The sequence below is a fragment of the Miniopterus natalensis genome, chromosome 19 (genome assembly GCF_054644295.1).
Source record: "Miniopterus natalensis isolate mMinNat1 chromosome 19, mMinNat1.hap1, whole genome shotgun sequence".
NCBI lineage: Eukaryota > Metazoa > Chordata > Mammalia > Chiroptera > Miniopteridae > Miniopterus > Miniopterus natalensis.
The window spans coordinates 1,215-12,550 of NC_142099.1; the positions used below are offsets into that span (position 1 = coordinate 1,215).

Below are 11,336 nucleotides of genomic sequence, written 5' to 3' on the forward strand. Positions count from 1 at the left end.
TTAAGAGCCATTAGGCACTCGCCACTCCCGCAACAGGATGAGTTGGTCATGGACCACGGAAGTTTGCAGTAGGGACCTCGGTGACTGCAAGACAACGTCCATACACCCAGGAAACACTGTGAAATCACACAAGGCCCTTCCCCACAGATTTTCCTGTTAGGTCACTATTTCCAATGGAGACAGAGTTTTTTGGGTTGTTGTTTTTTAATATGTATCTTTCTTGATTTCAAAGAGAGGAAGGGAGAGGGAGAGGGAGAGATAGAAACATCAAGGATGACAGACAGTCACGGATCGGCTGCCTCCTGCACACCCCTGACTGGGGATCGAGCCTGCAACTCCGGCATGTGCCCTGAACCAGGAATCAAACTGTGATCTCCTGGATCCTAGGTCGACGCTCAGCCTCTGAGCCACACCCAGCCAGGCTGGGGAGAGAGATCTTCACCCTTTGGCTGAAGGATGTTCTTTTCTTCACTTTCTCTTCCTTCCTTTGTGTCTGTAGTTAAACTCAGATGAACTTCTTTGAGCTTCTTGAAATCCTCAGGTAGCTCTAAGGGTTAAGGGTTGAGAGACCCTAGGCTACAGGTAAGGTCAAGAAAATTAAGAACAGGGGAAAAAATAGATGGCTGTTCTTTAACATTCACGTTTCTGTTGGAGTTGCTTTGTGAGGGTCTGAACAGGACATGATGCTGGATAAATGAGAGCCCAAAATATTCTGACTTGGAAAATGAGGGACACTTGGCGGTTTCTAACCTTCCTAGACAAGGCCCACAGGGCTCACCCCCGGGGCCGAGGTGGCTGGTCTGGGCTGGCTGCCCAGCTCACATGCAGGGAGTATGCCCACCCTCCTGTGACTGGCTGTCTGGGGCTGCTGGGGAGGTCTGCCCTCAGGGCACGAGGAAAGCTCCACATCCCCTGTCCCCCTGGGCGAAAGGGACCCTGCCCTGCTGTGGTTCTCAGGCCACAGGACTACTGCCCGGACAGTCCAGAGACTAGCAGGGACGCCTCTGACTCTCAGCTGGGAATTTACGTCCTCGCCAGATGGGAGCCAGTCCACAGTGTCTGCAGATACCCCACTGGGGTGACATGCCCCTGGGGGTGAAATGTGACGAGTCCCTCAAAGCTTTGGTTTTATCTGTGTGTGTTTTTTTATCTTTATTGTTGAAAGTATTAGAAATGTCCCTTTTTCCCATTTACCCCTCGCGCCCGCTCCCCTTCCCCTCTCCAGCCTTCCCCTCACTATCATGGCTCCCTAACGAGCGTGAACACTATGGTCGGGTCCCTCACAGGCATGGACACTATGGTCGGTCCCTCACGGGCATGGACACTATGGTCGGTCCCTCACGGGCATGGACACTATGGTCGGTCCCTCACGGGCATGGACACTATGGTCGGTCCCTCACGGGCATAAACACCTGCAGTTTCATTGGTGACTCTCTTCCCTCCTCCTCTTCCCTCTGAAACACGTCGGTCTGACGCTTTATTTCTGAAGCCTTTTTGGACCTGCCTTAGTTAAACATAACTATTACTCACGATGCCACTTCGAGATTTAAAGTTCTCCCAGTGACTCTCCTACTATATTATTTCACCTGTTCTTTGACTATTTGAGCCCCACGCACTGTTCTGTCCACGACTTGTCTGGGAGGATGTGCTGACAGTCCCCCGGGTGCAGCGCAGCCTTCACCACACACGACCTGGGCACTGTTCATCCTGAAAGGGGGCTGACAAGGGAGGGCGCCCACGGGCCCAGGAGAAAGTCCGCGTCCTGAGCACAGTCTGGCGGCAGGAAGGCCCGGTCCGCCCTCAAGACCTGCGGGCGGCTCGGCTCTCCCAGCTCCTGCGGCGCCCGCGCCTCACCCACGCGGGGGAAACTAGCGGGAGAAACCGCCCGCCGCCAAAGGCTTCTTGACAGACACTCGCAGGCCCCAGAGCAGCCCAATCACCGCGCGGTGGGGCGGGTCCTTCCACAGGATGCGAAGACCAGCCCGCCAGACGCCAGACTGGAGCCAAAGATTCTGACAGCAACTGACTGACAGGCTCCATGCTATGCCCCGCCCTTTCAGCTTCTCTGACCACCCATTGGGCCCGCAGGGCCCTGTGATCGCAAGCACTGATTGGTGGCTTTGCCTGACGCCTCTATAAGGCGGGAACCTAGCCCCGGGCGCCCTCACTCCTCCTGAGGGCAGGTAGCGCGAGGGGCTCAGAGAGGGCGCTCGGCCAGAGTGGGCAGCACAGCAAGAAAGCCGGGACACTGACAGGAAAATGGGGACCTTGCTGTACGAAACCCTTAGCCCGAGGCCTTCGAATTCCAGCCCAAGACCCTAGATGCATCTCCTCCTGAGATGCTCCAAGTCCTCTCAGCATTGAAGGACCCCAAGTCTCCTCACCCAGATAAACACTAAACCCCCCAATGCTCACATCCCCAGACACCCTGGAAACCCCATTCCCCTCAGCCGGGGGCACTCTAAATACAGCCCAGAAAGACCAAATCTCCCACAACTCAAACCCTAAATACCCCCATCCTGGGAACTCAATGTCAGGAAGCCTGAAACCCCCTAATGAGAGACCCCAAATCTCCTCACCCTCAGAGGTCCCAAATCCTGTCACCCCGAACATTCTAAATGTCCTTGACCAGAAAAACCCAGATCTTGTCCAAGTCTCCTCAGGCTGAGAAGTCCCTGCCCCTTGGAGACTGCGCCTCGTTATGCGCAGATTTTTCCAGAATGTCCAGGTGGAATTCCCTCCATTGTCGCCGGCACAGCCCCTCCTAGCTGTCAGCGCGCCTCCAGCCTCGACCCTCAGGACCTCCAGACCCCAACTTTCCCCTCAGGGCCCCTCAGGACCCCACGGTCACCCCCCCCCCAGGCCCCTCACACACCCCGCCGCGCCCCCCAGGGCACCTCAGACGCCCCGGCTGAGCCCCCCAGGGCCCCTCAGGACCCCCACGGTCACCCCCCAGGCCCCTCACCCACCCCTGACCCGCCTCCCCAGGGCCCCTCAGGGCCCCTCAGACGCCCCTGCTGAGCCCCCCAGGGCCCCTCAGAGGCCCATGAGACAGCGAGGCGGGAGCTGCGGGAGCGAGTCTGCTTCCACCGGCGGGTCTGCATGGCCGCGTCCCCGTCCCAGCCGTGCCCTGGTCGCAGCTGGGTCCCGAGTCTTCCCCTCTGGACGCCCTGCCCGACGGGGAGACGGGCTGTCACCCTCTCAGCACCTTCTCGTTCCACAGGCACCTTGGCCTCAGGCTCAGGGACTCGGGGTCGCAGCACCATGAACCCCGACAGGTGCTCGCAGGGGAGCCCTGAGGAAGAAGGGGGAGAGCGGGGTGGAAACCCAAGGTGGGAGCTGGGGGTCCGCGGGGAGCCGGGGAGCAGGGCTGGGTGCCCCTCTCTGCGCATGGGCAGCGTGGAGGCCGGGAGAGCCCCCCAGGGGTCAGGGCCGGGTCAGGTCGCGGCGGGGGCACGAGCGCCAGAGCGGCTCAGGAGCCGGGACGCGACGGGCGGGGCGGGGGGCAGAGCGCTTCGTCCCGGCCCCGCAGAGGCCACAGAGGCCTGGCTGCTCCCCGCGCGAGGCGGAGCGAAGGCCCCGCTGCGAGTTCTCCCGCAGGAGTGAGTTGTCGACGGAATCTATTATCGTCTCCAGGCCAGAGCCGCTCTCAGAGACATTTCCGTCTACTTCCCCCGGGAAGAGCGGGCACAGGTGGGAGACGGCAGAACGCGGTGCGGGAACCTGAAGAGGAGCCACGAGGGGCTCCCAGCCTAGGGGACGGCGGTGCTGGGCCGGGGGACCCGGGACACGGCGCACGGGGCTGTCTCTCCTCAGGCGCTCTGCCTGCAGCGCCCTCCCGGGTGGGCACCAGTCCCGGGGACGCTGCTCCTGCGTCAGTGCAGGGCTCGCGCTGGCCGCGCAGAGCTCTCAGCACCTGGTTCTGGACTCTCCGTCCCACCCCCTCCCCTCCCCCCCCATCGCATCCCATCCCCACCGGCTTGGTGGCCTTTGTTCCTCCTTCAAACTCTTCACTTTCAAGACCAAGGTTTTGTTTCCTTCCAGGTCTCAGAGCCCCTCGACCAGCTGTCATGTGTCACCGCAGGCAGGTCACCAAACCCCAGGCGGAGGACCCTGAGGACTGTGGTGAGGAGAGGACCCCGAGGCAGCAAGGTGAGGGGCCTGGAGAACTCAGAGGTGCCCTCCAGGAATGGACCTGGGTTTAGGTCAGGCTGCATCTCAGGAGTTACCAAGGGAACTGTGTTTGCTTGTTCAGCAAACAAGCAAGATGCAAAACTGTTATACAGTAAGGGGCTATTCATATAAACTCTTTAAATGGGTAAAAGAATTATATGTTTTTATTGTCGACACTATTACAGAGGCCCCCATTCCAATATATAGTTATATATGTTGAAAGCACACCCACGCCTTTCTGCCCCCCCCCCCCTTCTTCCCCCACAGCCTACGTCTCCTAAACACTAAAGGACCCCAGGAGGTTTGCATGAGCATCAGCAGCTTGTTCCTGGATAACCCCCTGAACCTGCCTCCAAGGCCCTTTCTCTGTGATTTGACAATGGGCCAAAGCAGCCCCGCCTAGGCTGATTGCTTTCCTATAACAATGAGCCAAGGCAGCCCAGACTAGGCTCTCCTCCTGCTTCTTCTGTCCTAAGCCCTTCCTTGTTTCACTGTGCCCATCTTTAATAAACATACTCTCAAAATAAAAATAAATAGATAGCCCTGGCTGGGTGGGCCAGTCAGTTGGAGCATCCTCCCCTACACCAAAAAGATTGCAGGTTCGATCCTGGGTCAGGGCACAAACCTAGGTTTTGTGTTCGATCTCCAATAGGGGTGCATGCTGATCAATGTTTCTCATATCAGTGTTCCTCTCTCTCTCCCCCTCCTTCCTCTCTCTCTAAAATAAATAAAAACATATCCTTGGTTGAAGATTAAAAAACAATAATAATAACCCTGACCATTTGCTCAGTGGTTAGAGCATCAGCCATGGACTGAAGGGTCCCAGGTTTGATTCCAGCCAAGGGCAGGTACCTTGCTTCCAGGCTTGATCGCAGGCCCCAGTCAGGGTGCGTGCAGGAGGCAACCAATCAATGTGTCCCTCCCACATAGATGTTTCTCTCTGTCTCCTTTCCACTCTCTCTGAAAAGCAATGGAAATAATATCCCCAGGTGAGGATTAAAAAACAATAATAATAGACACAGTGTGGAGGTGCAAGAGGGTATAGGGGGGATAAATGGTGATGGAAACAATAAAAGAAAGAAAGAAGAATAAATAAATATATATTTATAGATAATTAATAAGCATTAAGTATATAAAATACAAAAGTGAGTAAGAACTAATTCAGAACAGCTGTCATCACAGAGGAGGAAGACCTGGCTGCCTATTAGCTTGCATAGGGACATATGAGAAAAATTAATAATCATGGTGATTAAGGGGGTTGGGCTGTGGGCCTGGGTAGAGAGTAGTTCATCACTTAATCAGGCCTTGATGTTTGCCATGGCATCATTCTGTCAACTTTCATGAAAGTGTAGTCAGTAGGGTCGTCCCGCTTTCACGGGTCTGGGGTTTAAACACCTGAAGTCAAGATGTTATCTCTAACTTACCCAAAACTCTGTGTCTATGGCCAACAGCCCTGAGTCTTTGTTCCTAAGACTGTGTGATGCTTACCAGAATCTAATGATTAACAAAGGGGGTGGACAGCCAGTACATGCAAAGGTGGAAGGACAAGAAAGGAATGAGGCAAAGTAGTCACGGTGCCATTGGACTGGACAAGGCCAGTGTGAATCAAGAAGACAGAAAGGAGAAACAGAGTTTGTGAATGGTTATGTGGCTTTTATTACATTTCTGTCATGAGTAGGCTAATTTTTTACATAAATGTAATAGATAACTTATAAACATAGGAGGAAGCAGAGATGATGCTTTGTCTTTTTTTTTTTTTTTTTAACATTCTAAAATAAATGATGTCCCCAATAGAATCATAATGAAACCTCAGAAAACATTTTCCAGTTATCCTTGGACTATCTTTGTATTACTCTCTGATTTAGAATTCTCTGTCTCTCATAAGAATCTCCAGATTTTGGAAAAAATTACCAACCAAAACACTGATTTCTCGTCATCTTTTAGTCAAACCTTCTTGGGCGACCTTCAGAGTAGAACAGAGTAAATACCAGAAGGTGTGTATTTCCCAAATCCTGTTGACAAGAAAATCTTACTCATGGGTGCAATTCAGGTAAGAGTAGGAAAATGCAGAGAGTATCCTAGGAACCGCTGCCTTCCTCTGCTGATCTCTTCAACACAATGTCCGATATTATCATCTTAATAGTTCATGACAACAGCAACAAGAGTAGCTACCACTCATTTTATTTTCACAATGTTTCAGACTTTAAGAATTCAACATGAATAAACTCACTTAAACCTTACCCCACTCCTATGAGCTATAACTATCACCGTTTCTGATGAGGAAACCAAGGTTTCAGACATATAGAAATGTTTGATTTTTCTGAGATCACAGTATCAGTGGTAGTGCAATATAATCCACAGCCTCTTCTCTAAACCACTTACAAGCTCATTAAACCAGTCATACTTCTATACATTTTACCCTGTCTTATTCATATATCACTACATCATTCATCTGACTGGTGATTCCAAACTCAGCTCTTTTCTGCTATGCTTCAGTGAGAGGTGCACTAAGACCCTCTAACTAACAGAAGCTCACTGACGTATAGGCAGTTTGTGCAGTGGGTGGTCCCAGATGAAGAAGGGCACAGGATCCCCAGTATCAGAGCCTCCCACTCTAATAAAAGAAAGCATCTCCCATCCCTGAAAAGCTTCAGGTTTGATGACTGAGGAACAACAAATAAATAATAACGTGACTTAAGGACTTCATCTATGTTACACACTATTCAATAGAAACTTATCCATCTGGAACTGATTTCAAAGGTCCACTCCTGTAGGAGGAAGTACCAGTTTCTTTCTCTGAGTTCTAATTAGGCCACTCTCATCTTGTTTGGAACCATTTGTTCAGCCTGCCTGGCTCTGCATTGTGAGCTCTTTGAGAGGCTGATTCTTCTAGAAGTCCCAGGCTCAGCTCAGGGTCCCTGAGGGTCCCCTGAATGTTTGCTGAATGAATGATTTCATATTTACAAATTAAACTAGAGGAAGATCAATGAATACTAAAGATAATTAATGTGCAATTTCAAATATGGAGATGGCTGAGGGGTAAACTGATAAGACTGTAATCTCACAGTCAGTATTAAATAGCTCACAAAACACTTTGGTGTGGACATCATTATATTTCATGTTCACTATAACATTAAGAATTAGCATGCGCCCAGCCGGGCATGGCTCAGTGGTTGAGCGTCGACCTAGGATCCAGGCGATCAGGGTTCGATTCCCGGTCAGGGCACATGCCCGGGTTGCAGGCTCGATCAATGACTCTCTCATCATTGATGTTTCTATCTCTCTCTCTCCCTCTCCTTTCCTCTCTGAAATCAATAAAGATATATTTTAAAAAAGAAAAAGAAAAAAAGAATTCGCATGTTATCGATCAGGAAACTGAAGAGAACTAGCTAGTGATACAACCTTACTCAAACATAATTGATGGGAGCCAGCTAAACTAATCACAAATACTCTTTCCAAGATACAACAATTTGCAAATTTCAACACCAATTTCTGTATTGTTTAGATATGTTTCTGCCAACTATTTCTTTTTTCTCTCCCCAGTACCCCTCACTTTCACTACTATAGAGAAAACTGAAAGGAAAGAGCCTTAAGGCATGGGTTCCAATCTTGGATTCACTACCCACATGGCCCTTTCTTTTCCCTCTAATAGTCATACTTCCCAGGTATTTCCAAGGGTTGTTGAAGTATTGATTAAAGTCATGCATGTAAAATATATCATAAGTCTTAAAGCATTAAGAAATGAATGTTGTCTTTTAACGTGTGACTTTTACATTGCAGGCAATGTCCAGGGCACCATTAAGTAATGATTCCAGTTTGAAGGAATTGTCAGGAACAGCAAATCTGCTGACCACAAGTGGTTCATAGCCGGCCCAGAAACCAGTGTCCCCTCCTGGGGAAGCAAGTACCTCTGGACAGCACTCTAGACCAAAACTGGGTAAGAGAAAATAATTTGGAGGTTTCAGTTCCACTAAGTCCTCTAGAAAGGCTGATAAGTATGGCTTATGTATGTGGGGTAGACTGCAGAGGCCTGGATTGAAGCTGGACTAAGCTGAGACAGAAGGTAGCACTGGAACTTTGGGCAAATCTTATAAACCCTGAGCTCCTGAATGCTCATGTGTAAAGGGAACATAAGGATACATAACTCATATATTGTTTGAGAGCATTACATTATATTTAAAGTAACTGACACATGCAAGTTTTCCAATAAACCCATCTGTGATAATAGCAACCATACTTTCTTGGTGTTGTACGCCCAAGCCTTTACTCAATACCTAACCCATAATGTGCCCTCAATAAATATTTTATGAATGAGTAAAGATTGGGAAAGATTTTCCCTGATAATGGGAAAAATCTAGAAACTAAAATTGAATCCGTCTTTGGTAGTCTTTGTGGAGCCTTAGTCTCTCTTACTTAACAGAGGAAAATACCAAGAGTATATAGAAGAACAGGTAATAATTTTTTAAAAATATATCTTTATTGATTTCAGAGAGAGGAAAGGAGAGGGAGAGAGATAGAAACATCCATGATGAGAGAGTCATTGATTGGCTGTAGCCCGCAACCTGGGCATGTGCCCTGACCATGAATCGAACCCTGATCGCCTGGATCCTAGGTCGACGCTCAACTGCTGAGCCACACCTGGCTGGGCAGAACAGGTAACAATTTAATGGGAGGAGATTGTGTGTTTTCTGACAAAACAGGGACCAACACTCCACACCCCACCACCCTCTCTCACCTGCTCTTCTCCAACTTAGAATTCAGGAGGAAGGGGATGGAAGTGAAGATGTACAGCTTACAAGAAAGAAAGGGCCACATGTACCAAGAGGTCAGCGAACACCCAGGACGGCGACTACCTCTGTAAGTGACCCTCACCAAGAAGCATGTTATATCTTGATACAATAATTTCATCTGGTCATTGGGTGCCCAAATCATTCCTTTCTTCTAGTGACCTGGAGTAGAGGATTGAGGCTCAATTATGTGAGTGCCTGGGTTCTCTCTGAAACTCTTTATGTCCAGGAACATGCACTACACCTTTCCTGATCCCTGTTCCTCTTGCTTCCAGATTGTGAGAAGTGTCAGAACTTCTTCATTGACAGCTGTGCTGTGCATGGGCCCCCTATATTTGTAAAAGACAGTGCAGTGGACAAGGGGCACCCCAACCACTCAGCCTTCACTCTGCCCCCTGGGTTGAAAATCAGACTGTGAAGCATCCCCGAGGCTGTGCTTGGAGTGTGGAAAGAGGAATCGGATCTGCCGGTGGGTCTGCACTTTGGCCCTTATGAGGGCCAGATCACAGAAGATGAAGATGCAGCCAACAGTGGATACCCCTGTCCTCTGGCTTCACACATCCCTCCTGTGGTTTGGTGGGACCCCACCTTCTACATGCTAGATCATGGGTGGGCATAATATGGTTAGCTCTGTGTACTGAGTGGAGTTTGTATGAACAGGGAGCTCCTGTTTGAGGATCAGACCGTGAGTGGGAGCAAGGTGGTACAGACACAAAGGAGCGGCTCCTCCCTGTGAGACTCCTGCTCTGACTGGACAAATGGACTCAGACATATAGATTATGAGTCAGAAAAATATCGTGTGGTCACCATCGACAGTTGAATCCCCATGCAGGCTGAAGGAACCCTAGCCATAATGCTAACAACCCTAAACCTAGCCCTAGCTCTAATCCTAGCCCTCGCCCTCGCCCTCGCCCTCACCCTAGCACTAGCCCATTTCAAAGAATGGATGAATGAATTTGTTAGTCTTTTGCCAATATTTCCCAATCCTTAAGTTTTTAAGAGTGACTGTCCTTATTTTACAATTAGTCTTTATAGGGCCACAGGTGTGGCTCCAAAATATCCAAGCCCACCAAATCTTTTTACCTCCCCAAAACCTCCTCAGTTCCTCAGATTCACACAGATAATTGGCTTTATGAAACCCAGTCCTTGGACCTTTCAAATGCAAATACCTGGTCAAAAACTCTTATCTAGATAATCTTTTAAAATACTAAAATAAAATACAAGTTTCTGGGAGGTGAGCCTTTTTGAAAGGAAAGAAAAAGGAAAAGAAAAAGGAGAACCTTAGCAATCTATGTAAATCAATTTAACTTATTTCAACTATTCCTTTTTAAATTTCAAGCTGTTGATTTAATGTCTTATAATTTGTGGGAGGTGTGCTTTTTGAAACTGAGAGTATGTTTGAAATGTGTTCATAAAACTCAATCTAAAGAGTAGTAATTGCTTACTTTAGAGGGGTCACTAAAATCAAAGATTTTAAAGAGTTACGAATTTTAATTAATTGGGAAGAAAGTGTATGCTTTGGATAACAGAAGGTATAAGGTACGGAAACATATTTTCAAGGGAAAAATAAAGTGAGTTGTTCTAAAGCTGCTTGTTTCAGAATGGGTAAAAAGGTCTGAACTTAATAACACACTCAAAGAATATAAAAAAGACTTACAAGGGAAAATAGACAAATTGATAATCGTAATAGATTTAACACACCTCTCATTCAGGGACAGAGCCTACCTCTTTCAGAACCAACAGACGGCCACTAAAACCTCAATGTGATGTAAGAAACTTCAACAACATGACCCGCAAATGGAGTTCAACATTCACAAATAATCCGCTCTACCCCCAGGTTTGCCTGATCACCTGCGCCCGGGTGTTATTCCCAAGGTGCCCACGAGATGGCAGCATTCAACATGCAGGTGATGCCCTCTACCCCGCCGCTTTTCCTGAGCTCCTGCGCCCGGGTGTTATTCCCAAGGTGCCCAGGAGAGGGCAGCAGAGAAACACGCTTGGAATGTCTCTAAAGTGACCGTGGCCAGGGCGCAGAGGAAGCAGAACAAAGGCGCTACACCCTCTGCGCCCAAGGATCATGATATCGGGAACTGAATCTGACCGGGGCCTCCTGGGTGAAACGCGCAGGGAATGCTGTTGGCCGAGGGGCTCCCCAACTCCATCTCCACTTCACGGACAGAGGCCGAGGCCCATGAAGGCAGCCAGTCCGCAGCCAGCTCCGTCAGGAACCTGGGTGTCCAGCCTCTGGGCCCCAAAGATGCGACGTCAGGCTGGGCACCAAGCAACATCACGTGGGCTAAGACGTCACGTTGGCGTGATATTGCTGGGGGCAGAGATGTGGATCACCCTCTGTTAACCGTGATTGTGAAATGGGGA

The 11,336-nt window shown here is 49.4% G+C and overlaps 1 pseudogene; it reads left to right on the forward strand.

The window, feature by feature from the left end:
• The first annotated feature begins 3,636 nt into the window (after window positions 1-3,636).
• Window positions 3,637-9,612, forward strand: LOC148090823 (histone-lysine N-methyltransferase PRDM7-like; annotated as a pseudogene).
• Window positions 9,613-11,336: the final 1,724 nt, after the last annotated feature.